This window comes from Coloeus monedula, assembly GCF_965178545.1.
Source record: "Coloeus monedula genome assembly, chromosome: Z".
In the NCBI taxonomy this organism is placed as follows: Eukaryota; Metazoa; Chordata; class Aves; order Passeriformes; family Corvidae; genus Coloeus; species Coloeus monedula.
Genome location: NC_138822.1, coordinates 29,466,716 through 29,493,848, shown reverse-complemented (window position 1 = coordinate 29,493,848; position 27,133 = coordinate 29,466,716). Strand labels below are relative to the sequence as shown.

Below are 27,133 nucleotides of genomic sequence, written 5' to 3'. Positions count from 1 at the left end.
GAGGGGCGCGGGCGGTTCCAGCCGCTGCGTCGGGAGCGGCCGCCGCTGCCGGCGGGGCGGCCGCCCAGCGGCTTCTTGCTCCTGCACAGGGAGCGGACGCTGCCGGACGGGCGGGAGCTGCGCAGTCGGCGGCCCAGCCGCTTCCAGCAGCCCCCCAGAGAGCGGCCGCTCCTGGCCCGGCGCCCGCCCTGTGGCTTCCACCTCCTCCACAGGGACCGGCCGCAGCCGGCCCGGCGGGACGGGCCCAGCCGCTTCCAGGAGCTGTACGGGGAGCGGCCGCTGCCTGCCGAGCGGGAGGTGCCCAGGATCCCGCCCTGCGAGCTCCTCGGGCTCTACGGGGAGCCGCTGCTGCCGGTCAGGCGGGAGGGGCTGAGCCGCCTCCAGAAGCTGTACGGGCTGCAGCCGCCGCCGGCCGGGCTGCCGCCCTGGGCTTTCCAGCAGCCCCACAGGGAGCGGCCGCCTCCGGCCGGGCGGGAGCTGCTCAGGATCCCGCCGTGCAGCTTCCAGCAGCTCCAAACGGAGCAGCAGTCCCCAGCCTGCAAGCCATCAGGTAGGAAAAGTGTTCCAAAAGGTCGTGAAAAGTGACCGTTTGAAGTATTTCCCCACAACGCTCTGTCATTCCCAGACAGAAGTTGTCAAACCTGCTAGGACGGGGGACCTGGAAAGCCAGAAGAATCTCTGTCTGGTTTTCCTGTGTGCTTCCTGTGATGTTTGCTGCAAGGCAGCAATAGAGCTCTGTGTCCCAAAGCCACATTCTGGAGTCTGACCAATGTGTTTGGATTCTTGCAGCCACACCGGACACTTCAGCCTCCAGTGCTCCACCTGGCAGTGCTGGCTGGGCAGCATCGACGGCCTCCAGCAAGACAGGGAATGCACCTGGGCAAGAGGAGTTGCCTTCAGCGGATCTGGGCCTTCAGGTCGAGGCAATGATTCGGGAGATCAGGAGATCCGTGGCTGAAAGGTCTCCCTTTGCTCAGGTAACCCCACTGGATGGGAATGAAGGGGCTGGGCTGAGAGCTTTTGAACGTTGCTGCAAAGGCTTCTTTAGTTGATTTCATGATTATTTAGTGATTGAATTCTTGTTGGTCAAGCAAGATTTCTAAAAGAAGAGGGATGACAAAGTCTCCCCCCTTAGTGAGGATGAGAGGTGTGATCCTGTGGTGGCCACGTTTGGGTGCTCCTTTTGCTGGGAAGAATCCCTGGTGCAGGGGCATTTGTGGTGATGCTCTGTAGGTTCTAAGAGGCTTTGTTTGATGGGAAAGAAGAGAAGAGTGTGGGGAGAATTGCCACTGAAGGCAAAGTGTCCCTTGCAGGGAGGGGCATGCGAGAGGTGCCTCCCTGACAGCAGCAGCAGACGTGGGCTCTGCCTGTTTTGGCTGGGAAGGCCAAGGCAAAGCAAGGGCTGGGCTGCAGCTGCAGCTGCTGCTGCTGCTGCTGTGTGAGCCGTGCCGAGCGTGCAGGCGCTGCCAGAGCCGTGCTTGGGGATGGGCTGGAGCTGCAGCTTTCTGCTCCTTCTGTTTGACAGATGCAGTCTTGGGATTAGGAATCCCATTTCTCTTAACTCTTGCCTCTTCCCAGACTTGCCTGGAGTGTCTGTGTTGGCACCGGCCTTTTTGCAGGTTGTTCTACATGTTGGCCAGAGAATGTCTCTCTTTCTATTCGTGTGCAGCCCCATTGCCTGCAGTACGTTTGTGGTTGAGGAAGGGCAGACTCAAGGTGGGGAGTGGGGCTTTTTGGATTTACCAATATGTTGTTCTCAAGTGTGATGTCTTCTGTAAACCCCCACACAGCAGTTTTTAAAGGCATTTTATTCCCTAATAAAAGGAAATATTGCAAGCTCTGAACCATCTTCAGAATCTTTAGGATTCTGATGCACAGGCTGTTGCAGAGGAGATGAATATTCTGGAAGTGGTCATAGTGAGAATATCTTTCTGTTTAAAGGTAACTTGCAGGTGCTTAATCTTGGGCATTTCCTTCCTCAGTGGAATTAGGAAACACAACTTGGTTGTCTGGCTTTTCATGTCTTTTGGGTTGGTTTTTTTGGTACCCTCCAGATTTACAGACTTTTGGCACTGGAAAATTTGATGCTAGAAATACCCTAAGTCCATAAACGTTTGCCCGGATCATCCATATGGGGCAGCAGCAGAGGGCTCCAAAAAGCACCGCCTTGTGGCTGATGGTCTGAGCGGCTGGGTGGGGGGTGGTGAGAGTGCCAGGCAGAAACGTGTGCTTTGTGTGCAGGTTTGCAGCACCCAGCCCTGGGCAGTGCTGGCAGCGAGCTCTGCCCCTGTCGATGGCCGTGCTGGGAAGCAGGAGGGCCCCAGGCTTTCTGCTGGCTGATTTCTTACAGCTGGTGGGAGAAGCCAGGCTCAGAGTGTGAGGGCACGTCCCCTCCCTTGGTGTCTCCTGGTTTTCCGAGTTCATGGTTTGCCTCCAAGGTCATTTTGTAAGAGCTTCAGTTGCACCTTGGTCACACGAATCCTGAGTTTCAAACAATTGTCACGTGAATGGTTTGGGCAGCGTTCCCCTCCTGTTGGAGTGGAGAAGATTTGTTGTATCCCTGATGTGATTCCAAGAAAATACAGAGTGATCTTTGGGTTTCTTTCTTTCTGGTTTTCTTTCAAGGGGAATGCTAATGTTGCTGCCGAGTCTTCAGGAGGGGAGGCCGGGAACAGGGCTGCAGCCGAGGGAGCTTCGCCCGGCACCGAGAGCAGCGGGAACAGTTCCCCAGAGCCCGAGGAGCCTGGTAAGGAGAGAGCCCACACTGCTTTAGAGAGCTCTGAGGCGGCTGCTCTGAGCCTGCCTCTGGCAGGAAGGGAGATGAGAAGAGTTGAGTTCTTGTCTGCAGGGCTGGTGCTTCCTGGTGCCTTTAGGTCAAATCCTGCCCTGGCACAGCCTCCCCGAGCCCTGCCCTCCACGCTTCTCCAGAGACACTGACACCGAGTGCTGTGCTGTGGCCAGAGAGCAGTGAATAAACCCAACCTGTGGGAGCTGTGTCACCAACCTGGCTGTCCCAATTTTGTGAAGTCCTTGGATGAATTTGCTGCACGGTGGAGGCCGGGCCGAAGGACTCTTGAAGGAACAGGGGAAATAAAAGGGCAAAACATCAGGCTAAAAGTCCAAACGTTTGGTCTCAAATCACTGACTGAAGGTAGTACCAGTCTGCTGGTATCTGTCCTGAGACACAAGAAAAACAAGGAGCTGAACATCAGAGGCCAACCCATTGAAAAATCACAAATCCAGTCACAAAAGGAAAAGCCTGAATGAGCCCAGATCAGCAGGACCTAAGAGGACAGAGGGAGCACTTTGGATCCATTCCTTAGCCAAGCTGGTGCAGCCTGCAGGCCTCATGGGGAGCTCTTTCCCTCCCAGCTCTTTCTGCCAGAGCTGATGGTCGAGTTGGAGCCGCTGTTGCTCACTGCAGAGGGCAGTTTGTAGGTCCCAGGTAATGGAGCTGGTTCATAGCTCACAGCACCCTTCAGCTTCAGCCATTTCAGTGAGGACTGAGGTGTCTCTGTCAGCACAGAGAAAGAGCAAGGCAGGGCTTCTGTGTGGGAGCTGGGCCTGTCTGTGCTTCAGGCTGTCGTGGGTGCCATTTGCACTGCAGGCGCTGAGACTTTATTGGGAGACTTCAAAGCTTTGGAGGTTTTGAAAACTTGAAAGGATCCCTGTTCTTTAAAGAGCAACCTTCAAATTCCCAAGTGAATTCCCAAGTGATGGCCCTTTCAGGCCATCTTTTACAGTCCCTGATAGAAGGACAATTGCTGCCCAAGGGAAACGTGCATGAGGGCCGGTATTGACTCAGTGTTGCCTTTGCTTCCCAGATTCCATCTGATCGACCTCTCCAAGAGGGCTGTCCTGCATCGGAGGAAGAGACAGAGGGAGAGCCTGTGATCACTAGGCAGGTGCAATCCCTCTGTCTCTAGTTGCATTTATAGAGGTGTAGTTATATTTATAGATTTATGTAGTTGTATTTAAATGTCTAGATAGTTGTAGTTACGGATCTGAGTAGTTAAATATATATTTGTAGTTGTAGATGTATAAAGTTATTTTTTATATATGTAGTTGCATTTAAAGATGTGAAGTTACATTTATATATGTATATAGTTATAAATGGGCATAGTTATATTTATATAGCTATAGGTATATGGAGCTTTAGATAGATTGATAGATATTTGAATAAATATAGGCAGCTTTTTAAGCTCTTTCTCTACTCTGCTTCGTCTCTCACCTCTTGCTTTTGCCCCTGTGCCCCTCTGTCCCCTCTTCCTGTGCTGGCTCCGAGCTGGCAGCCGGGCCGGGCGGAGCAGCAGCTGCAGCCCCGGTGTCCCTGGAGCGGTGGGAGCTGCCGGTGGCCGCAGGCACTGTGCCCTGAGGAGCTGCTGGAGGACGGTGAGCCAGAGGGGGCTGGGGAGAGGTGACACTGAAGGTGACACTGATATTGAGGTGCTGGTGGGGCTGAGGGGTGTGGGGAGCAGAGGGGAATGGTGGGGGCTGCGGTGACAGAGAAGTGGCACAGGCTAAGGAGGGTGGTGGGAATGAGGGAACTGGGAGAGCTGAGGGGGATGGTGGGGCTGAGGGGTGTGGGTGTGCTGAGGTGACAGGGAAGTGGCACAGGCTGAGGAGGATGCCAGGTCTAAGGGCACTCAGTGGGTCAGAAGGGACTGAGAGGGGTGAGAGGACTGTGGGGGTCTGAAGCACCTGAGGTGCTGGTGGGGCTGAGGGGTGTGGGGGAATAGAGGGGAATGGTGGGGATTGAAGGGACTGGGAGAGCTGAAGGGAATGGTAGAGCAGAGAGGTGTGGAGGAGCTGCTGGGTGGGGATGGTGGGGACTGAGGGGACAGGGAAGTGGCACAGGCTAAGGGGGGCGTTAGGACTGAGGGAACTGGGAGGACTGAGCAGGGTGGCAGGAACCGAGGGCTCTAGAGCGAGCTGAGGGGAACAGTGGGGCTGAGGGAACTGGGAAAAGTGGGGAATGAATGGTGGGACTGAGGGGTAGAAGTTCCGCAAGGGAAGTGGCACAGGCTGAGGGGGGTGGCAGGTCTAAGGGGACTCGATGGGTCTGAAGGGAGTGAGGGGGGGGTGAGAAAAATTTGAGGAACTGGCAGGACTGGGGGTTTGCTGAGGGGCTGGAGGGGGCCAGCAGGGAGCACAGTGGGGTCCAGGCCTGTGGCTCTGCCAGCCCTTGGAACCAATTCCAGAGCCTCCACTTTTGCCCCAGCTGCCCTGAAGACCTTGAGAAGAGCCAGAGAGTGACGGGAGCCAGCAGGGAGAAGCTGAAGGCTGCCAGCAAGAGCAGTGAACGGGGACCTGCTGCTGCCGCCCGAGACGCTGGGTGAGGCCCCAGGGCCGCTGAGGCAGGGTGGGCGTGAGGCTGGCGTGGGCTTTGGCCGCGGGCACTGGCCGGCTGGGCAGGAGCGGGCCCTGCCCGTGCTGGGGCCGCTGAGCGCGGCTGCCCCGGGCGGCACAGGGGCGGTCCTTGGGCAAGGCAGCTGTGGCGGCAGGGCCCGGGAGCGGTGCCGGCTGTGCCGCGCTGCCGGGGCTGCGGGACGGTCCCGCCGGGGCTGCGCTCGCCACAGCCTGGCCCGCTGGGCCTGCTTTTTCTTTCTAAGCCTCCTGGGGAGGCTCTGAGATTTCTCTTCCCTGATGGAAGTGCAGGTGCTGCCAAGGGAAACGTCCCGATCCTGACTCAGTGTTCCCTTTGCTTCCCAGATGTCCCATCTGCTGTCCCCGTCCAGGAGAGCTGCTCTGCGCGGGAGGAAGCGACAGAGGGAGAGGCTTTGAAGATGGGGCGGCTGAAATCCCTCTGCTTATAGTTCTGCTTATAGATGAATGGACTTGCATGTAGAGCATGATAATTATATTGATATTTACGTATCTGCTATTTGCATAGGTATATTTCTACGTGTATATTGTTACATGAATGGATGTAGTATGTATATATGCATGTGTAGATATATACATACATGTTTCTCGTTACATGTATGTGTATATATGTATCTAAGTATATATGTATGTTGTTCTATCTCTGTCCAGTTCTATTTCCTGTTTATACAGTTGTCTAGGTATCTATTTCTAGTGATGTTGTTGTAGGTATTTGGCTCTTTAAATAGGTACATTGGTATTTGTATCGGTATATATGTCTGGTTTTATATTTTTATATGCATATTGATCTATTTCTGTAATTATATTTACACGTGTCGAGATGTTTAGCTGTATATTTGTATAGATGCAGTTGTTTTATCTATCTATTTATGTATGTATTGTAGGTAATATGAGTAATTATATTTACATCTGAGTATTGTGGTGGTTATATATGTATTTATTTCTATTTAAATATAGATGGAGTTGTATAGTTGTGTAATTCTGTTTATTCAGTTCTTGCTGTAGGGCTATTTAGAGAGAGATGTTGATATTTTAGTGTTTCTATATGGGCTGTACAGTTACAGTAACATGGAATAAATTGTTAAACTTCAGTTGATCTTTGTGTATAGTGAGTTGTTGTAGAGGTTGGCAATAAATTAATTTTTGTTCCTGGAAGTTGATATTTGTATATTTTTACGTAGCATTGTTGTAATAATCAAATAAATGACAGTTTTGTACCTTAACTGAGATCTGTACAGTTATCTATTGTCAGCGCGGGTGTAGCAATTTGTAATAAATTACATTTTTCAACTGAAATTGATTCTCGTGTGTTTGTAGCTCAGCAGTGCGGCTGCAGCAACCGGCGATAAATGACATTTGTCAGCTGAGATGAGTGTTCTCTGATTTGTGCTCTCCAAAGGAAGGAGCAGATGTAAATGGGACGACGCTGGAGGATTTTGGCCATGAAAATCCCCAGCCATGCCCAGCAGATCCCCCAGCTGCAGCCAGGCTGGGCAAGGGAACGGCACATTTGGGATGGCAGCAGAGCCACACGTTGGCTACAGGCTCGCTGCAGAGGCCTGCTGAGAAAACGGGACTCCCCTGAGCGTAGAACTGCAGCCAGGAGCCACCCGGGGAGGAGAAATCCACCCCCGTCCCACCGGGAGCTCTTTAGGGAGCGCTCCCAGTGCCCCTCTGAAGGTCATCCTGGAGAGCAGCAGCACCCAGGGATCCCGAGCCAGCTGCGCTGCCTTTGGCAGCACTTTGGCAAAGGGTCTGGAGCAAGGGCGAGGGAACAGTGACTGTAACTGCTGCAGGGCAGGGATGAGGGAAGGGCCATTGACCCAAGTGCTGACATGCTCCAAAATCCAGAAGGATGCTGGAGAACTGGGAAGCAGCAAGTTCTCACAAGCGCTGAAATGATGGAAGCCCTTGGAGTGAAGTTCCCTGAAGGAACTCGCAGGGGACTTGCTGCTGGGATCAGCAGTACCAGGAGACAGCAGGAGCTGCTCATTTTGCTGGATCTGTTTCCAGGACACAGGCTGTGATCGCCCTGCTCACACAAACGCCGTGCCCATGGAGCCTGCAGGGTAACAGCAATGCCGTTCCAAAGAGAGGCTTTGCAGCTGAAGTCACTGCCCTCGTGTTTAGGGAATGAATGACTCCCGTGCCAAAGCACTGGCAGGTCACCAGGGCTCCGTGAGGCAGAGCCTTTAGAGGGAAAGAGAGATGAGGCACTCACATGCCTGAAACTCCTTCAGCTCTCTTATTTTGTGGAATGAGGACTAAGAAAGCTGAGGAGAGGAAAATGCAGTCCTCTCAGAAAACATTGGGACAAACAAGTCTTGTGGGAAAAGAAAAGTAGGTAAGAACTTGGCCTTGTTTTCATGGGCTGTGTCTTCTGCAGGGGAGACAATGGAATGTACAGCTACCAGGAACAGGAGGCATTGCAGGGAACTGTGCACGTGCTCAACAACTCCACCCTACTGGTGCACTTTGATGCCTAAAAACTAGGCCAGAAAACAGTACTCCATAGTATAAGGCCTACAGAGCAGGTATTTGTTTATTCAACAGTGGGAGTGAGGGGGATAACTCCACCACAAACTCACTTGTCCATTCTTCACACAGTAGTAGATTTTATACTTTTTTCCTTAATGTGCACATTTCTACTTTCCTATCCTTCACATTGCAACACATTTTCTAATCACATGGTTATGCAAGCCCTTGCAGCACACGCGTGGTTTCTGCATGAGGTGGTCATCAGCCTCCTGGTGGTCGTTTCTGATGAAGGCTCATAAGTCTTCCTCGGGCTTGAACTTCTCACCCCTGTTCCCTGTGCATGCTCCCTAAGATTGTCTGCTCAAATAGGCAGTGGTTAGCTTTTGCAGTTAGCCTGTTCTGCTAAATGTGCTGATTTCTACAAGTGCTTCATGCACATACCCTGTTACAGACTAACTACTTCTTTCCGCATAGCTACAGCTTTTTGCAGAGCTCAAGCAGTATCTTGTTGCCTTGGCATCAACTTTGTAAGGACACAGGCAGCAGTTGGATCTATGTATCCACACATTAATCAAGTATTATTAGCAATAGGATCTACGTATCCGCTCCTTGGGGAAACAGGTGTTTTACCTTTGGCATTTAGAATCCGGACAAGGCCACACCTGGGCCTGTCTGGGGGTGTAGGATCCAAGACAACTCCTTTGCTTCCTCCTTGAGGCCTGGGCAGGCTTGGGGAGAAAACCAAGAGGAGAATGAAATCAGGTGTCCCTGCCCTAGAAGTTCTGTCAGATGCTCCTGCAGCACTGTCCAAGCCGGGCTACTCTCACAGCGCCCTCGGAAGCCTCGTGGCCGGCAAAGGTGGAGGCACCGCAGGATGTCCCCGTTCCCCGCCGTGGCTCTGCAGGGCTTTGCTGGGACAGCTTCCCCCAGCCGATGTGTGGATCTGGATGAAGGAGAAAGGATTAGGGTATCTGGAGATGTATCTCTCTTAATCACTAGAGGCAACCTTTTGTAGTAATGATTAGGTATAGTGCTTAACTTATCCTTTTGGGATCATTTTTTGGCAGTGCTGCATTACAGTAAATTGCACTATTCCGTGCTGGGGTCCGTGCTGGCAGCGGGGCCGGGCCGAGCAGCGCTTTCAGCCCCAGGTCCCGGCTGGCCGCAGCTGACGGGAGCGGCGGAAACCGCCGGTGGCACCGGGCACCGTCCCCCTCAGGGGCCGCGGGGCTCAAGGCACCGGGGAGCCGCTGAAGGGCCGGGAAGGCGGAGGGCACCGGGGCTGCCGCAGGGACAGCGCCGCCCAAGGCCCCGTGCTGCTGAGCTGCTGCTGGTGCCTACGGCACCGAGAGGACGGTGAGGCGGGGGGGCTGAGGGGAAGCAGCGGAGCTCTGCGGGAGCTGAGGGCGATGGTGGGGGCTGAGAGGACAGGGAAAAGGCACGGGCTGAGAGGGCCGGCGGGGCTCAGGGCACCCCGGACACTGAGGGCGATGGCAGCACTGGGGGGCCGATGGGCTTGGAGGGTCTGAAGGGACTGGGGGGGCTGCGGGTGTGCTGAGGCTGTGGCGGGGCTGAGGGCACGCTGCAAGTGACTCAGCATTCCCTTTGCTTCCCACATCTGCGTCTGCTCTGCGTTTCCAGAAGGGCAGCTCTGCGCGGGACCGAGCGACCGAGGTGGAGCGGGGGGAAATGGGCCGGCCGCGTTCCCTCTCTATCTTGTCCCACCCATCCGTGTACCCAGTTACCTTTGTGCCTGTACATAGTTATGTTTCTGTATGTCTCGAGGTCTGTTTCTGTACGTGCAGAGCTCGATAGCTACATGGTCCTGTTTCTTGAGTTACAGTTGTATGGAAGTTTAGATGGGGACACTGGTGTTTGGATAGTTATGTAAAAGTTCACTCTGTGTAGAGTTATTTTTATACAGGTATCAATATATTTATATACCATAGATTGTTATATTTATACATGTATAAAGTCCAGTGTACACACGTGTAGTATTGTACAGTTTAGTTTCTGCTCTGAGGACATTGAGATCATTTGGCTCTTTATATATATACATACATATGTATCTATAAATATGGAGGCACTACTTTGTAACCTGTAACATACTTGATTGTAGGAACTGAAATGGACAGTTGTATCTTCATCTTTATCTGTAGCAGAGTTGTACCGTTCTGCAGCCAGCTTTTAACTGAAATTGGTCATTCTATATAAGCAGTGCAGTCATAGCAATCTGTAATAAATTTTCCTTTTAAACTGACATTGGCTTTGGGGCCCTTCTCATTTCCAGGATTAGTGACCGCACTGATGTTTGTCCCTATTTCTTCACTGATCCTTACGCTTTGGCGAGTCTGTGACAGGCTGTGGCACCCAATTCCTCACAGGTCTGTCAATCTGTGGGTAATAGAACCTGTCTCGTCTATGAAACATTCGTCTGAGGTTATTTATCTGTGAGTTGTGCTCCATCTCTAGAACCCCTTTTCAGAGACTGAAAGAGTTCATGCCTCAAACATTGATAGAAAAGAGTTTTGCCCACTACAACAAGAACTGTATAAAGAAGCTACAACCAAAGACGCCTCCCTGAAGGTACCTGACTGGGACTTTGGACTGTAAGTTAAACCACTAAGATTAGATAAAGAGAAACCCCATTTTTAAATTATCTCAGGCCTAGGAAAAAAAAAAAAACAAGGCTGAAGGAGAACAATGCATCCACAAGAGAGCCAAAAGCAGCAGAGTGTCACAGTTGAGATGGATGTGACACTTACGACTCAATCACACCAACTCCGTTCAGAAGGCAAACAGCATCTTTAATTCTACAAAGCCTCTTTTATACAGTTTCTTGGCACTCGTGCTGTGTCCCCATTGGCTTCTACGTTAACACCCTACAAAACTGCCCATGGCAGGGCAGGAGAGGTTTCCAGCCATGCACACACCAGCCTGGGAATGACCTCTGCCCTTCATGCCGAGGCTGGGCAGGGAGTGGATGTGGGTATTTCCACGTCCTGCATCCCCCAGGCACTCTTTGGTCCCCAGAAGGGAGGGGTGAAAGCCTCTGCTTGGGGCACGTCAGAGGGAACCAGGGCTTGGGCAGCAACTCTGTCCTACCCCCACCATGGGGCTTCGTCCTGCTCCTGTGTCCTTCCCGCAGGACCGGGCAGGTGCACGTCTGCCCTCGGGCTGGGGAGCAGCAGGGCCTGTGCTCGCCTCTTTTTGAGGCTCCCAGGTGCTGAAGGAGCTGTGGGTGGGCACCCCACAGGGGTAAGCTGGGGAGGGCTTCAGGAGCAGCCGGACAGTGGAACACAGCTCGCCAGCTGGGGAGAGCTGCCCCTGCAGCTGTGGGCAGCTCTCAGGCAGAGCTGCCTGACAAGAGAGGAGAGGCAGCTTGGGAGTCACCCAGCTCTCTCCCTCTTCACAGGACCAAGGGAGCTCGAGTGACCTGTGTCCCATCCATGAAAGCCCTGGAGAAGGAGTTGAGCCGGGCTGTGCAGTGAGTGTCTCCCTGCTCTGGGCTCTGTGCCTGAGCACCGCTCCCCCAGCCGAGCTGCAGAGACATCACCGCTCACCTCCTTCCACTTCTCTCTTGCCCCGAGGAGGACACTGAGTGCCAGGAGGGTGGAGAGGCTGACTGAGGACCTGGCAAATGTGAGAATGGCTGCCTTTCACCCACGTCTGGCTGCACTGCCGTGCCAGGCATGTGTGGCTAGGAGGGAGGATTGTCTGTGGTGCTACTCAGCACGCAGAGGCACTGGGGAGCCACTGGCGCCACTGGCACGTCCTTGCTGTGGCCAGTGGCAGGACTGCTGTTGCGCAGGGCAGAGAGGCCGGTGGGCCAGAGGCTGCCAGCTGTGTGCCACGCTCAGGCTGCCAGGGCTGGCTGGCACCCGGCCGCCGGCCCTTTGTGCTGTTCTGCGAGCGCACCTGGCTTCTTGCAGGCTGATCCCGAGCACGGTCCTGCCGTAGCCCCGTCCGACCAGGGAGGATGACCTGGCCGCTCACTTCCCAGGTGAGCTTGGGAAGGTAAGGCGAGCTTCTGCTCTGGCCGAGCTGCGCTCGCTCGTCCCCCGAGTGCGGCTGTGCAGCTGTGGCACCCTGAGCGAGGACATCCCCTGGACGGGCAAGGGCCCCTTCGGGGCGGTGGCCACTGCAGCCAACTGAGCAGGGACAGAGAGCCTGTGCTGCTGCCCGCAGCCTGGAGAAGGGCAGGGCCAGGGCTGGGGCGGCTTGTCCCAGCGCCGCGCCAGCTCTCAGGAGCCCCCGTGCCACAGCCCCACCTGCGGCTGCCGGCTGCCTGCCAGGGGTGCCGCACGGCTCCGCGCGGTGCTGAAGGCAGGGCAGGGCAGGCTGCGCTGGCCTGGTGGTCTCCACTGGACTGCGTTTTGCCCTCACAGCGAAGCAACTTTGGCAGCTGTGTTTTGTTCCCTATTCCTTGGTCTTATATGACTGCTGCCAGGATTCACCAGACATTCCCTGTGGATAGAAGGAAGTGGTACATGATTTAGGAGCTTTGTGCTACAACCTTTACTCACAGCCCAGCAGTACCAAATGCAGTACGATCGCTCATGTCTGCAAACTTAAAAGAGATGAGGCCATAAATCTCAGAGCTGTGCACTATACAGCACAAGGCAAAAATTAGTAAATTTACACCCACATGGTGTCAAATCAGCTTTAAAATTGCTTCTTGGCTTGACACAAATAAAATAGAGCCTCCTCTCTAGACTGCCTGATTTGGCAATGAGGCATGGCTTTTAGTGTTTTCAGGACTATTCTCTAATGTAATACAACCCCCAATCTGCTTTCCTTAGAACCAATTTGCTTTTAAACCCAGACTTACCCTTCCTGTTTAGGTGACACATTTCAACATCTGCCAAAAGAAACAAAACAGCAAATAAAGCTTTTAATCCAGCAGCATCACCTGCTTTGTGCACTGCGGTTCCTGTTAGAAGATGCAACAAAGGCAGCGGGGGTGACAGCTGAAAGCAACGCAGCGTGATCCACAGGGAAGGAAAACAGAGCAGCTAAGTGGCAGCAGGAAGATGCAGAGAACACGAGACTAACTGCTAATGTTTTCCAGATAGTGAACACCACGACTGAATACATCTGGAGAAGTGGCTGCTCTGAACAATCACTACAGCATCATTTCACAGAAACAAAAGTTAGAATTAGTAGCTGCAAAAACCACTCTTAACTCGCTCTAAAGACAAAGTGCCTGGGAATAACTATGGACTAATCCAACCACAAGCCTGTGGTGGGCCTGCCAGGTAGGAGCTGTGATTTCATTTCTACAACAGCCAGTGCCAAGCATTTAAAATGGAAGCTTCAAAAAATCCCTCACTACAATTAAGCCCACCATGTCTTTGTAGATGCTGTGATGACGGAGCAGAAATTACACCAGTTCAATAGTGGGAAAAAGAAAATGCAAGAAAGCAAATACTGAAGCAAATAGTTGTGACAGATTAGCAATTTCATGCTACACAGTATTTAACAACAACAAAAAAGTCTATGACTAAACAGCTTGCCACCTTTACCTGTTTGCAGGAATATGTTCCTGAGGAGGCAGCACAGCTCAGCATTTTCCCATGAGACACTGGCAAAGCTCGTACCTTCTGTGTTGAGGAACATGACTGGAGTTGTCCTGAACCAGCACTTCTCAGCCAAGTTTTGTTCATGTATGAACAAACTTGGCAAAACTCTTGACTATCCTTCAGAACCCTATTTATGTTCCCTTCCTCCACACTCTAGTTATGGACAAGGGTCTAGCTTGCAAGAACTTAATTTACTCTTTAACACAGAACAACCTCCAATCTGGGATTTTTACTGTTGCTGAGGGGATGGTCACAGGCCATTTCCCCCGTTTGTCATCACCAATGCAAGGATTGTGTTGAACTGCTGGCTGTTGCTGCCCTATTACTTTTCAGATAGGTTCAGGTCCTTGCCCTTCTTCCTGCTTTAGTTTTCACTTCAGGTACGATGATCACACTCAGTCATGATCAGGCAGGTGAGGTGTCTAAAAACTATGCTGCAGTGCTGGAGTTCTTCTGCAGGCTGATGATGCTGTTGGTATCATCACAGAAAGTGGCAGTCCACTTGTGCTACTGGAGTGAAAGGGCTTTAGGCAGCCCTGCTAAAAGGAGATGGTTACAGACACCAGACCAACAGCTTAAGGGATAAACAGTCCACCTCTAAATACAGTGCATGAGAAAATACAGATCAGTAGCACAGTTACTTGGGTAATAATAATAATAGTATCATGTACTTCACCATGACTGAGCTAGATCTAACATCTGGCCATACAAAGACTTACCATGACCATGTCTCTGTCAGGCAGGCAAGGAGGGTACAATCTCTTCTCCACTCAAGTGTTCTAGACTGGCCAGTGGCCTAGTGGAATGCAAATTCCATGGCTGGACTGTCCTTTTTATCATCAAGCTGCAGAAGTCCTACCTGGGCTGGTTAACCAAACATTACACCCCACCTGTGCTCCCTCTCTGGGCCATCTCTGTCCCTGGAGTGCACAGGGCCCTGTAGATCTGTACAAGGCACTACTGCCCCGCATTCCTGCGTGGGCACAGGCCTGGAAGTACTGTAAAAGGCAGCAAGAGCCTCATGCACTGTCTTGAGACACAGTGTATTAGGCAGTAGAGCCTTACATGCACCCAGTTAGTCCTGGCAAAGGTAAAACTGATGGTTCATGTATGGAGGTCGCTACACAGAAGGCAAAATGGATGCACAGGGTAATATCCTGAACAGACATGAGAAAATAGGTAGATGCTCAGCAGCAGAAAAAAGTTTTGGTTTAGCCAAAGAATGACCACAAACAGTGCTGACAGTGATCACACTGAATTTATACCAGCCTTACAGTACAGTACGTTAAGGACTAAGAAAAAGCCAAATAAACCAAGACAGTAGTGGTATGGAAGAAGAAGAAACAACTTGAAAGCAAGCATGAAGACTATGTTAAATGATCAAGGAAATGGTACTGGTAATTATTTTTTATATTCTTTTAAAGAAATACAACTCTTCTACCAGTGCCTAAGTTAGTGAACTATTGAAGTGCCACTTGGCCGCAGGCCTCTGAAAGACTGTTTCAGCCTGTCAAGGTGTGAGTCCCATCTTAAAGGTGAAAAATAATTGAAACATCAGTGGACGCACCCAATCTCACAAGTCTCATGCTCCTTCTTCTTTATTTAAATGAAATTTAATTAAAATAATCAAATCCAATAACAATTAAATAATTAATAAATAAAATAAATTTAATTAAAAATAATTACATTTAAATAACTTCAAAATTCACATCTCCAGCTGCTTAGGTGTTTGTATGACTACATTCTTCTCTCTTGCACTGTGGATGCAGAAGTTCAACCAACACTTATGGAGCCTTTCAACATATTTGGAGTTATTATTTTTTTAACTCAACTGCAAGACCGATTAATTAACATTTACATTCTCATACCTTGTACTGGGCTGAGAAAGCTTTAACTGTAAACTGCATATCTCAACTGTCTGCTATGCTATTTTAAACCCACAGACAACTTACAAGGGGTCCATTGTTTCAAACTTTGTTTTGAACTTCACTGTATTTTTAAGTATCAGCTGCACACTACTGTAAAAAAACCAACTCAGCCAAAAACCAGGCTGGCAAGGAAACACTGAAAACAACACAATTCCCTCTTATTTTTCCACTTCTAGCTGCACAGCATGACTAAGAACGTCAGGAGGTTGTTGCGCCGCCTTCTTCCTCATCTTTACTGTAGACATGCTGCTGGTTCTCGTGGCTGATGTTTCAACAACCTAAACCAGCTGGAAAAAAATCAAAATGAATAGACTATTTAGTACCAAGTGTACCTGTCCTTCCACAAGCTACAAAGACTGGACAGTGATGATACACTGTGTGTGGACAGCTTTTCCTCTACCACAAAACCAGGAAGCAACGCAGGAGTAACTACCTCTGCCATACTACTTGGCACGCTCAGGCAGGTTTTTTCCTGCCAAAGGAATATGGTCCCAAAGCTGCAGCAACTGCTCTCCAACTTGTGGTTCCAGCTCCTAGAAAGGATCAGGAAATCCGGGAAGTTATCTGCACTGCTACTATTGAGCATACAGAAACGATTTATTACTGAATTAGGTGAGGTTGCCGGTGATTGCTTTCAAACCTTCTACAAGAGCTCATCCCTTTTGCTATTGGGACAAACATTAGAACTCCCAGCAGAGCAAGGTTTTCTTACTAGGGCTCAGCAGGAGATAAAAACTTTCATAAGCCACCCTAGCCTAGAGGGTGTTTGGGGTGTTTCCATTCCCAGTGAGATGTCAGTTCTCACAAAGATAATTCCAGTGAACACACTACCTCCATACACAAGAACAGACGCACCAGATACTTTGTACCTCCCACAGGTCACTCACTTACTAACTCAAGATCATTATTTTCCACATCTTTTAAGCTGAATTCCATCAAGCGTGGTGGAGAATGTGGAAAGAGAGGTCACAGGAAATACAGTGGCTGTCCTTTCCTTGTACTTCTTTCCTCCAGTTTCTTACAACTGGAGAGAGTTTTGGAGAAGAGAAGGTGAAACAAAAGCTTTAGCTCTTGAGTCATCAAGATGTTTTGGGAGGGGATGGAGAGAGGGCAGAAACTGCCACAGAGAAATTCTGTGCCAATTCTTTGGCTTTTTGTAGTTGCAGTTAGAGCTTTAACAGATTTGAGAACGGTCCTAAGCTTTACTCTACCTCAAAACTCGGGATTCTCTTCAGGCTTTACAGAAAAAACCTTTTAATTATGAACATTTATTTGGGTGTAACAGACTGTCTAAGAGAATACATCTCAACCAAACATGGCACAAACCTCCAGAACTAAATTACAAAAAAACCCCAACAACTTCTTTTTGGAAGCATCCACCTTTAAATAATTTTTTAAACACATAAGCAAGAAACTGTTTTGATCTTATCAAAATGTCTCCATTACTTCAGCGGTAATTCTGCATTCGCTGAAGGTACAATGCACCAATGAACTGGGATTCAGATTAGCAGACACACGAACAAGTGGCGATAAACTGAACAAGCCAATAAAAAATACACAGTTCTACCAAGTAAAGAAAACTTTAGAAGAGGGTAACATTACCTGGCCATCTCTACTTATCTGTACTTTCTTACTGTCATTCCACGGGTTGAGCAAATGGTGTGCAAACTGAAAAGGAATGCTTTCTTTTCGGATCCAGTCCACCTTAAACACACCTCCGAAACCAGCAGATCCCCAGTCTTGACTTTTCTCACGCCCAATTGCTGAACCCATTCTAGCAAACCCCTGGGACAAAAATGGAAAGAACAGACATAATGGGACCACATCTGTCTGTGGCAGAAAGAGATAAATAACTGAACTTCCTGTGAAACTTTCAAAATAGTTTCAAAGTGATTAACACCCTCTCCACCATGAAGCTGGAGCTTCCAAAATGTTTTACATCTAGAAAGTTAGAGGTAGCACTTCTTTTTCCACTTCAAATATGCCTTGTAGGGTTTGACCGTAAGGAATGTCTCTCAATGACAAAATTATCACTGAAGGTTTTTTGAGCTTCGTAACAGATTAAAAAGCTGTTGCAAAACCACCTGAAGCAGAAGGAAATCAAGATGAATATTCCAGTACAGAATAGTCCGTTAGACATTCACATTCCTCGTCAGCTGTAGGTTATTTTTGCAGAAATCCATTTGTTCCTTCTCGTGTTCCCTCTACATTAACTTTCACATAGAATCAGGAGAGTGTAGCTGTTCTTCCAAGAAAGAAGTCAAAGTTGCTTTTATTTCCTTCTTTAGTGAAGCTGGACAAAATTCCACCATGACAAGTATTCAGAAAGAAAATGAAAGGAACCCCAAACCCGAGATAGCATTTAACTTACTTCAGGACACCCTGATTTGCCCACGCCCCAACCAAACCAGAAGTGAACCCAACCCCACAGACAACGTATCAACTATTCAGGTGAATTGATGCCAGTTAGGATGTAGCAGTCCAAAAGATGCAGTTCACTGTGTAAATTAGCAGCACTCACTGCTGTTGTAAGACATGCAGTCCTACATAGCTCAAGGCAGACTTACATGAGAGTTAATGAAAGGAACAGTGGAAAAAAAATAAATGTGGACTAGAAAGAGACAGTTGGGACAACAGAAGATTAATAGGGAAGTTAATCCCACATTCCCATGAGGGTGCAGTGCCCTGTCACAACTGGAAGGGCAGGGCAAGGTCAATCACCTGCACTCCTGACGTCGGCGTGTCTTCCCTCCCCCGCTTCCCTGCCTGAGAGCACCAATGCAACCGCCCATTTTCGGTATCAACTGGCTTGCTGAAAATTACTTGCCAGTATTACACCTGCGTTTGCCAAATCATCGTACACAGTATGCCACTGCAGTCCTTCAGTGGTATTGCCAAGACAGCTGTGTTTTGGTTGGTTCCTTAGATTTTCAGTTCAGCTGATTTTTACAAAGAGCTTATATATGAAGAAGTAAGTGGGCCTTTCTTTACCTGGAACAACTGAATTTAGCTGGCTCAAAGCTAATGCGCAACTTTGCACTACCAGGTCAAGTTTTTAACTTCAAACTGACCAGAGATTTGACCAACAAACTGTTGACATATATCTCACTGAACATGAAGTCAAGACACAGCTCTGGAAGAATCACGGCCAGCTTCCTAACTGGAAGTGAATAAAACCAGTTTTTATTAAGATTTTAATAAAGAAATGTATGAGTTTCCTGGCTTTAGAAAGCTATGACTTGCCTGTAACTCCTTGCTCACTTACAATACACACTTTGGCATGCAAAGAGTAGCAATCCCTGACTTTGTCAGGATTTTTGGGGCGCTTTTTGTTGTTTTAGAGGATTAATGTAGGGTATAAACATTATTCTGACTCATGATGTTTGGAGGCAATTCTGTCTCCGCCTTCGAGGGACAAACTGAGCTAACTAGAAGAGCATGTTTCAGAGAAGAATTAAATGCTCTTTCTTCAGCAAGCACAGACATTTGCACACTGCTCTGCTTCTCAGAAGGCCAGGAGTCATAAGCAAAGCTGTCCACACTACACACAGTCATCTGCTGCAGCCTCCTAAACCACCAACCGCTGCTAATACTTAGTTTTAGATTAGGACTCACCTGAAAGCATCCAGACCCTTGAGCAGAAAATATTAAGTAAACCAGGCTGCTCTCCCAAAAGGCTCCATTCAGTTTCCCTTCATTACTTGGCGTAGTGGACCATATTCCCTTCTGTTGAGAAATATCAATGTTTTGCAAGTTGCTACTTTTCATTATAAAGTACCGAACTGGCCTATTTTGGCTTGGTGAAGGAGATCTGCAACCCTGGAAAAAATAAATTAAATTAATAAAGACAACAAAATAAACCAGGCTTTATTTCTGAAGCTTTACACACACGAACATGGAAATCCTTGACTGTGCTCCTCCCTTCCTCCTCCAGCTTCTAGAAGAAATGTAAAATCAGCTGGTCCTGTCTGAAACAGCTTTAAAATGTATCTGACGTCTATTTTACATTTTGATAGCACTTCTCAACAGTTCCTCTGTGAGGGGCCGAAAACAAGTAGAGCAGAATAGGAGTAAAAAGCTTAGTGATTAATTACAATTTGTTTAAGTCTGACACGCCTTGAGATGGCACCAAAATGAATCATCCTAGACTGCAGCCTACAGCACACCACTCCCATTTCTACCTTCGGGAAACATGTTTTCTTCCTTTTACACTGGCTCAACCTAAAAGCTGAAAAACTCAAGAGGAATTACTAAATCCTCCAGCGAGTCCATGAGGTTTCCTTTCAGTGATCTGTTTAGTATCACTGCAGTTTACCATTCAAGTATACGGGGACAATTATGACAATAAGCTCGTTAAATGTGTGCTTTGTTAAAATAACCCTCACAAAAACCCCCAAGCAGTCATAATAAGGCAGGTAACACAGATAACAAAATATTTAAAGAGAATCTGTATCAATGGATGCTGTTACAGAAACAGAAAGGCAGAATCCAAAACTTTCAGAAGTGTGTGTACAATGTACTAATTTAGTTGAAAAAAATTAATACACCTTCACCATTTATTAAAAAAAAAAACAATCTCATTTTTTTACTTTGGATAGCTTTACCTCAGCAGTCCACAAATACCATCTTTGCTGTATTAAACTAGCGTAACAAGGATATTTAGTCTAGATTTTAAGTTCCAGAAGGAAGCATTATGCAGCTGTTACAAATGAAAAGTTAAGTCAGGTTCCTAATTTAGCAGTAAAATACCTAATTGTTGCAGAATGGTATCAGCAAGACATCCCTTTACTTTCGAAGAGCAGGGTGGTACTTTGGAGAACTCTACCTTTGCAGATACTGGAGAAGAAGGACTAGCACAGGGGCTGGGACAGCTACTGCTGTCTGCAGGCTTCACTGAGGACTGAGCTGATCTGTCATCTGAGGATCGTTTGGAGAGCAAAATGTCTTTTTCTTTGTACTTCTTTGGCTGGTGGAGTGCAGGAGATGTAGATTTCACCGAAACTCTAAAAAGGACATGCCTTGAGTTTCACGAGCACTCACTGAACAATTTACGTACATACCTGTCAGCCTACTGCATGACCACATGTATTACAGCAACTACAACACATATTAAACACTAACTAAAAACCCATACCGGTCATGCATTGTTTTTTAATGTTACTGCTAAACCTCATCTGCTCCTTCTCCAAGATCACAAATCATGGACAATATTCCTGACTGCTCTCTCAAACAGCAGGCCCATGTATGAAATACTTCTCAGTGAAACTACAATGCAGCATAGGACAGTATCACACCTTTCAACTGTACTGCCACTATTTCCACCTCCTTATTACTAGCAGAAATTTAAGTGATGCTTGCATACATAAATTGCAACCTACAGTGTCTAGAAGACCTCAACATCTTACTTTTCAGCACTAGAGGAGTCAGAGAATTCAGTTTCTGTTGAGCTTTTTCTACTGTTGGTTGACTTCCATGTAGATGCCAAAGGAAGCTCTTCACAAGTCACAGGTCTCGGTCTCTGGCCAATTCCTGAAGGCTGCTGCAGACCTGCAGACTGCTCTTCAGCACTCAGAACAGCTGTAATTGCTCTTACAGTTGTTTCATCAACTTGAGACCACGGTTTAGAAGGAGCTCGCATACGACGCAGGAACAAACTGTGCCACTTCTGCCTGAGTTGCAACAGCATCCCAGCAGCCCGTAATGAATTCCAATTCTGTTACAGACTGATGAAAATTACATCAGGCAGGTGAGAGTACCCTACTCCTTCCTATCAGGCAGCACCTCACATTCCAGTGAGAACAAGGTCCAAACTGAAAGGCAAGACCAAGGTCTTGGGGAGGGGGAATAACTCTTACTTAAAGTAAGATGTTAATTTACATTTTTCTCCTTGGACGCAAGGTAATTTTTGGAACATTTCCTTTAGCTCTGTACTAAACTTAACATTGCATTGTAAATCCACAGAATTTTTTTCCTTTTTATCTTTCCAGAAAACCCACTTTTTTCATGCTTTATGCCCTTCCTATCAAATCAATCTGTACTCATGCACTCTTCAGTCCTACCTGAGGGAAAAGAGCTCTAAGCAGCATTTTTCTTACACAGACTTCTGCTCAAACGCAATGACTAAATTCAGAAGACTAGAGTCTAATTCCCATGTTATCAGAAATGCTTCCATTGAAAAAAGAATTTTTAAAAATCACTCTTCTGGACATGTCTAGGACAGACAGCATTATTATTAGAGCTGGTAAGTTCCAGGGTTTCATGATCCATAAACTACCTCCTACCACAGCCACAGCTCTTCAATGACCTAAAGCCTTCTGTTTCAAAGAGGTTTTTATTTCTCCTTCCGAAATCTGATAGCAACTTTCTTTCAGCAGCTCCAGCTTCAAGTGCTCCTTTTTCGATCCGATTGTGGTTATGCTCCCAGAGAAAGAAAAACACAATATGCCAATGTGGCTGTTCTCTCAGCTCCTGCTCAGATTTTGGCTATCCCAGCTCATGCTGTGGCCTGATGGAGCACCACACAGGCAGGACAGGAGGCCAGAAGGAGCAAAAGGGCCATTATGCAGCCACTGTCACCTGCAGCCTGCTGTCCCCTGCAGCCCTTATCTTTTGTCTGGCAGCCTCTTCAGAATGTGCTCACTTGTGGAAACAGACAAAACTGCCAAGCTCAGACACATAAAACATCATATTGCCCAGAAAGTTTCTGAAGCAGATCCAACAGCATCTGGACTGCTGAGGCTTTCCTGCTCCCTCATGTGAGAGACAAGACACCCACACCCCATGATGGAGGAAGAGGGAAGAGCACTCTCACTGTTGGATTAGGTGACCAATTATTTTTTGTCTTTTTGCTCATAGGTACAAGGTTTGAAAGGTATGGGTGGTAGGTTACAAAACCTTGCGACTTGCACGTTGAATACGTGAATTCATGTGACAGCTCTGGGCCAAAGGGGATTGAAGCCCTTTAACTCTTGATGAGCTCACGAAATATGGGTTAAATCACAGAGTACTTAGTTTGACAGACCCCAACGGACCATGACATTCTTAGAGAAAATTCCTGGCTACTCAAACGTTACAAAAACCTTTTTACATCTTTTTATAATCCTTCTACATGAAGCAAACACAGGAGTGATTTCTTACGTACTTCAGGGTCCAGTTTGAGATGAAGCCATTCATCCAGCTTCAGTAGTGCCAGATCAGCAGTTGTTTTGTCCTCCATCTCACTGTCACTGCTATCGTTAGATACCCCTCCCCCTGAATTAAAGAGAAAAGGTGCATTAGCATTTCTGTATTATTTCTACTTATATACAAAAACCTGAACACTACCGCATTACCAGCAATAAATCCTTTTCCTTCTAAAACTGACTTTACAATGTAAACTGTTGTAAAACTACTTCTTCTTTTCTGCAAATACACTGCAGAGTCTTTGCTCCAGATAGGAGCAATCAAGTAGCCAGACCTGCTGAAGATCCTACTGTGTAAAAACCTGTACTGACGTGGTCTGACTCAACTCATGTACCTTCACCAGTATTCACAAGCCACAATCCAGCTGTTGCCTGAAGCTGTTTGTAAAACCACACGTGGCTCTATTTCCTAGTAAAAGAGCAGATTTTTTTACTAGATTACTAGATAAAGACCTAGTAAGAAAAAGAAAATTATAGATACGTATGGCTATTAATTAGGAATCCTTATTTCCTAGAGCGCAATTCAATCAGCATGAACACTATTCTAAGGTCAACAGTTTAAAAGCAAGACAGAAAAGCTTCACAAATAAGTTGGACTTTCAGTTTGATTCAACCTATGAGAAATAGCAGCAGTTATTTTTGCTTCCATTCCTACAGCACTCCATTTAAATAAGAAAAAAAAGGAAATTTCTATATATTCTCCATTACTTCTAGTTAACAGCACAGCTAATTGACATTAGAAATCATCAGTGGAAAATATCTTGAAAATGCATGTGTCAGCTAGAAGCAGTATGTCTTGTTTGCCACATTGATTGTTTCTAAATTATTCAGTTTGAATAATCTGGTCTGAAGTATCAAATAAAGCAGTCTGGAGAAAAAGAACACACATGCTACGCTTCTCAGTACTAGTATTATCATTAGACATTGTGGCTGCATTCTCTCCTTACAAACTGCACTGTAGTTTCTGAGACCCCAGAACTGTGTCAATTATGGATATGGATCTGTAAGGAATCCCAAAACTGAGACATTTGTTACAGAACCTACAAACTATTCCTGAATAGCTACAAGAATCATTACACTGTTATTTCAGAAGTCACCAACATATGCATTAAAAATGACTGAAAAAGAAGCTTTGCACATCACACACTGGTGCATGCCAATGGAAACATTCCAAATCCACACTCCAGTGTACCTCGGAAGGCTGAAGATGCCTGCAAGGCATTACTTGGCAGTCTGGCTGGTCCACAGAAGAGGGACACGGTGACAGGTGTCACAACAGAGCAGCACCTGACGTTTGCTGTCTTGCGAGCTCTCGTCATTTCGTCATAGATAAGCCAGTCTGTAGGGAGGGCCTGGATGGCTGCAGCTTGTCCATCTGCTGGGGGAACCTGTGCAAGAGCAGGTAAGACTGGGCTATTATACCCTCTACCTGTAGTTAACATACATTTTAACATCTTTCTCATTTTATCCAGAGACATTGTGGATGCCTCAACCTGGCAGTGTTCAAGGCCAGGCTGCGTGGGGCTCTGAGCAACCTGGACTAGTGGAAGGTGTCCCTGCCCATGGCAGGGGGCTGGAACGAGATAAGCTTTAAGGTCCCTTCCAACCCAAACCCTTCTGTGATTCTGTATCTTTAGGAAGAAATACGTATATAATTATATACATATATAATATATACCTATATAAAAATAAAAATAAAAATATACATGCAAATAAAAAAGCATGAGAGAATTCAACCAGATGCACAAATTATCCTACCACCATGAAACAAAATACTTTGCTTTAAAAAGAGATGTTAAAGAAGAAAAGTTTCAGAGCAGAACTTCTTGCTTTTAAGAGATTATATCTTTACAACAATTTTACAACTAGGGGTGGTTTTTTGTCATTTTGCCTTGTTCCATCTGGAGAAAGGACTAATTGAAACAATGGAAAAATGAACCAACTCCAATTCTACCAACTGGTAGGAAAAGTATTTTCTAAAGCTGCAGTGTTTAATGCCCTTGCTGCTTTTAAAGTACTGACAACTAGGAAAAGACGTTTCTAAAACATCTGATAGATTCTAGTGCTCTATTTTGTGAGCTATAAATTCAAAGTGATTTTACCTTGTTATACTGAGATTGACCAAGAACAGAGGTAGGATGAAATCGCACTTTCTTCTCCTTTGGTTCAGTCAACACCAGGCTTTCTCTGTCTACGTGCACAAGATTGGGATACATCCCAGCCACTAAGGCAGCTTTAATTACAGCCCAGTTCTCAGAGTTAGTATTAACATCTCTAATAGCAGCTCCTCCTCTGGCTCTCACAAAACCTGTCAGAAGAACAGGACAAAACGGTGCCATGTTAGCTTGTGTTTGGTTCCCAAAAGGAATTTGAAAGCAAAGGTGAAATAAACTACTAATTTGTTGCATCTTTCACCACTGCCAACCTTAACAGCATCAAGAAGAAACCATTACACTGAAATCCCTCCCGATAAGGGGTTGCACACTAACACAGAATACAATTACTTTCTACAATACAAAGACATTTCCTATGGGAATAATTTACTAAAACATAATGACCCAAAGAAATTCATCTCAACACTGAAATGCAGTGCCATGTGGAGATGAGATGAGGAGGCCTCCGGTTAGATCAGCCACAGTTCCTCATCTACACCATACCCCGCATCAACGTGTACGTGAAGGTCTGATTCAAATTAAGTAAGAAAAATGACACCAGTGAACATTATTTCTGTTACAATTTCTATAGGCTGGACTTTAAAACGAGGTTAAAATTTCTTCCAAGCTGTTTACCCAAGGCTCTAAGCTGGCCAAGCAGCTGTGTTCTCATTCCTACGATGATTTCCATCGTGGCTTGGGATAGGAAGTTCTTTTCACAGAAGGCTCTCTCCCAGCCATCAGCGCGCGCCTTCTGCCACGCCTGAAAACGTTTTTCACATTTGCCTATCACTTTGACTAGCTAAAACTAAAAAATGCATTTTAAAAAAATTACATTTATGTCAATAAAATGAAGGCAAAACCCACTCTGGAAGTAAATGCATCAAACTAGATTTTTTTTCTAATTTCAAGAATTAGATTCTCTTTACCTGTTCACTCCAGTGATCATTACGTCAAGTTAAAATGATTAATTCAATAAAGATCATTACATTAAGATCATGATTTGAAGTTATCAGTGTAGTAGGATGTAAAGAGCCACACTGTTGGCACATGGCTGGAACGCTCACAATCTTGTAAGGTTTGGAAACATCAACAAAACATACCACAGAAAGTGTTCCCTCACACATTGATGAGTCCAACACACAGGAAAGCCACTAGGCAAAAATAACGTCTTCTCCAAGGCCTTAATCACAATCCACCACTCTACATCCAAGCAGACTGGTACATTATTTGCCTTGATGGGTGATCTCCTGTGATGAGTACTCTCTGAACTGAAATCCTACCTGGAAAGCCCTGAGCAGGGCCATGTGGTCACTGAACGTCCCTGCAGCAAAACGCTTCCTGCACAGCATGGCTGCACGCTTTTGGGAGGCCAGCGTGGGCAGCACAAAAGGGTCTTGGCCGGCAAGAGCACAGGCAATGGTCAGAACAGGATCCAGGCACTTCAGCACAACAGCATACAACACCATTTTACCCAGGTGTGGCTCTACAGGTAATTCAGTGAGGTGGTAACCAAGCTCAGTGAGATCTTCCCAAGGGTCCATGGCATCTATGGTCTGTTTATAAACAAACAAACAAAGGAGAGGGGGACAGGGACAGTGGACTAAATCAGTTTACAGTGAAAGCAGAAAGGATGTGAATACTGGGCATTAACCAGACTTCTTCCCAAACACTAAAACAGCAAGTCCAGCTATTAACAGAGACGACTTTGAATCACTCTCTTCCCCGACATGGAAAAACACATCCCCACACACAAAATGAAAACAGGTAATAAGCAAAAATTCAAAACATCCTGAAGTAATTAAAAACAGCTTCAGTACAAACAGAAGCCAGTAAGATAGGCTGCTACACCACAAATATGGAATCAAATGAAATTCCCACCTAAACCTATTCCTTTCCTGACCTTAAGCATGTGCACAGCATTTCTGACAGTTAGAGCAGGCGGAGGATCAGGAGCTTTCATAAGGAAGTCCACAACTGGACAATTAATTGGAGCCAGAAGCTTTGTGTATAAACAAATCTCCTGCAAGTTCAAAGGCAGAAGAAAAAAGGTTACTAAGACTTGGAAACAAACCCAACACACGATTTTTTGCAATTAATAGTATGGTTTGATGACATTAAATTTTTTGAAGTTACAATTTCAAACTGAACATGCACCTGAAGTGGCATTCTTAGAAGTTCTGGAGACTGAAATTCCAACATATTCTGAAATCGGAGCCTGCTGAAGAGACGAAAACAGACTCCAGGCTGACAGCGCCCAGCCCTTGAAAATAAAGTATGGGAAGTTGTGAAAATTAGGATTTTTTTCTAAAAACAAAACCAACCAACCAAAAGCCAGCAAACAGACACAGAAACTTAGAATGGAAAAGCAGAAGCAGTTCTGTGAAGAAGGTGTTGCTAAGTGTAAGTCACACACAGAGTGTGAG

General features: G+C 47.0%; 1 pseudogene across 1 annotated transcript in view; it reads right to left on the bottom strand.

The window, feature by feature from the left end:
• Positions 1 to 15,816: 15,816 nt before the first annotated feature.
• LOC309584779 (3'-5' RNA helicase YTHDC2-like) overlaps positions 15,817 to 27,133 on the bottom strand; it is a 28,577-nt pseudogene continuing 17,260 nt past the window's right edge. The window contains exons 18-29 of the transcript in view: positions 26,865 to 26,970; positions 26,611 to 26,730; positions 25,991 to 26,263; positions 25,344 to 25,470; positions 24,657 to 24,862; positions 23,747 to 23,942; positions 22,515 to 22,624; positions 20,779 to 21,068; positions 20,199 to 20,376; positions 18,989 to 19,192; positions 16,976 to 17,158; positions 15,817 to 15,906 (exon numbers count right to left, since the gene is read on the bottom strand). The product of the transcript in view is annotated as a 3'-5' RNA helicase YTHDC2-like (transcript). The remainder of the gene's footprint in view (positions 15,907 to 16,975; positions 17,159 to 18,988; positions 19,193 to 20,198; positions 20,377 to 20,778; positions 21,069 to 22,514; positions 22,625 to 23,746; positions 23,943 to 24,656; positions 24,863 to 25,343; positions 25,471 to 25,990; positions 26,264 to 26,610; positions 26,731 to 26,864; positions 26,971 to 27,133) is intronic.